We start from the raw sequence: 2,359 nt of genomic DNA, 5'->3' as shown, positions 1-2,359 counted from the left end.
AAGACCCGACATTACCTTTCGGAGATCTAGGTCGCTGCGCGATCAGCTTACCTCGAGCCACTACACCCCTCACCATACTCAACAACTACCACCTAACGGTATAAGTCGCTGTGGCCATTGCACCTTCTGTCCTTGGATTAGTGAGGGTACATCCTTCACCCTTCCTAACGGTGAGATATTTACCCCCAAATTCTATGCTGATTGCAAAAAAAAGGGTGTCATATACCTCATGACTTGTAAATGTCAAGCCTTCTATGTAGGCAAAACAATTCGCAAATTTAAATGTAGAATTAGAGACCATGTATATCTATCTGCAGAAGGAAAAATGGTCACTTCAGTCAGCCGCCATCTTGATTTATACCATAGATTTGACAACACTATGGTCTCCTTTATAGCTCTCGCTATAGTCCCCAAAGACACACGAGGGGGTAACTGGGACAAGTACATACTGCAAAAAGAAACTCTCTGGATAGAGAGACTTAATGTTCTCTGTAGCCCAGGTTTAAATGAGGCCCAATCATACAAACCTTTTCTATGACCTCACTAACCACCCGCTTGGTCTGTCTGCTAGACATTTGATGGTCTATTGAGGGGCTTACTTGTCATCTTCACATTGATATCCATCTTACTATTATCTTTAAGTGTATATTTTTATGTTTATTCTATTCCACTCATTCTATATATACATATGCATATATAAATTGTTTTTCATTATGTGCTACCTGTACTTTTATACATGTTTAGGTTATATACCTTGTACGCTCTGTACATTCTTTATCATATTGATCGGACCTGAGACAGGTACTCTTGATGTGTTGATACTCTGTAAATTCCCTATCCAACTTTTTCCACCCTGTCCTAACTTCTTCCCCCTCTTGTTCCTTATGCAATAGCTCTTTTAAGTATTAGCATAAGTTTATAAATATATTTTTAACAAGATTGCTACTGATAGCAATAATATGTTTGTTTCAACATATATATTTTTTCTACTTTTATATGGATATTTGTGCTAAGCACGATTGGGTTGCGGTGGTGTCTCTGGGCCATGATTAGACTTTTTTTTCCATGGCTGGGCAATCCGTGTTGCGCATTCCCCTTCACCATACATTGCTTTATCTACATACAGTGTGGCCGCACAGGATGGGGTTTGTCTCCCTCTGAAGTGTTGTGTTTCCCCATGTGACGCCAGCAATGGCCTGATGACGTCATCTGGATGGGACAGGGCCTATTTAAACCTAGGCATGCATAGGCACCGATCGTTACAGCTCTCCTGGGAGATCTGTGGACATTCAAACCAGCCGGTAACGTTACTCTGGGTAAGCTGACAACTTCCTAAACTACAGCAGCAATCTTTATGTACTATCCTGTCTTTTTAGACAGATAATTTATTTCTGTCCTGTATTCACTTTTTCTCCCAGGTTACTCCCGCTGTTACGCTGTGTCAGCCCACTCTTAGTGCTATATGTTTGGCTAAACATCCTTGTTTGGCTAAATGGTTTACTATATTGACATCTTAAATACTTATTGACTTTTGGGAGGTAAGGTTGACACTATGGAGATTTCATTCTCTTATCTATGCAATTAGGATTTGCCCAGTAAAAATATTTTTTCATTGTTTACTTCCTTGTCCAATTAGTGCTATTTTGGCGTATCCTTTCTTTGAAGTTCTGCCCCTTGGGGATATCTTACTCACTGAAGCCGATTACATTAAGTATATGGACGTCACCTGTCCGATCGATATAAATCTCCTTCTGGACATTGGATTTTTTTAAAACGATTTTAATTTATGTAAGTCATACAACGTTTATGCTCTCTCTATCTACCTTCCTCCATTATTTCTATCTCTATCAGCCCATCATTTTTGCCCTGTCCCCACTGTGTGTTTTGCAATGTTGGTTGGGTGACATGCTCCCTGCGCTTGCCTTTGAGGAACACCCTATCTGAGGTGTATGTCCAACTTTGGAGCTTCTCGTGATGCCCAGCTACCCCTCTGCAATCACTATATTTTTATATCGATGTGTATATATAAAATGTTAATCTAGTGTGTTTTTCTTGAACGTGTTCTGCTGTATAAGTTTAGTACTGTGTTCTTCAGCTAATCTCATTTTGAGGTGCTCTTTGAAGAAGCGTTGTCACCAACGCGAAACCGGTCAGAGCCGTAGCATTACATCATCGTTCTTCACAACATCAAGCCTTTCTTGTCCCTTCTATACTTCGTTGGACAGACTTTTTACAATGGATCCTTGATCTTTATCTAAGATTTGTATCATTATTATGATTTACCCTTTTGTATATATATCATTTGAGAAGTATATGGGACTTTTATGTAATTTATTGAGCTTGCTGTCTATATTCATAT

The 2,359-nt window shown here is 39.4% G+C and overlaps 1 long non-coding RNA gene across 1 annotated transcript; it reads left to right on the top strand.

Annotated features, from left to right (window-relative positions):
- The first annotated feature begins 1,175 nt into the window (after nt 1–1,175).
- LOC120935290 lies at nt 1,176–1,992 on the top strand. The gene is made up of 3 exons (XR_005748396.1): nt 1,176–1,316; nt 1,419–1,538; nt 1,637–1,992. It is a non-coding gene; the product is annotated as an uncharacterized LOC120935290 (long non-coding RNA).
- Nucleotides 1,993–2,359: the final 367 nt, after the last annotated feature.

The sequence above is a fragment of the Rana temporaria genome, chromosome 4 (assembly GCF_905171775.1).
Source record: "Rana temporaria chromosome 4, aRanTem1.1, whole genome shotgun sequence".
NCBI lineage: Eukaryota > Metazoa > Chordata > Amphibia > Anura > Ranidae > Rana > Rana temporaria.
Note: the sequence above shows the minus strand (reverse complement) of the source record. Positions and strands in the feature narration are given on the sequence as shown.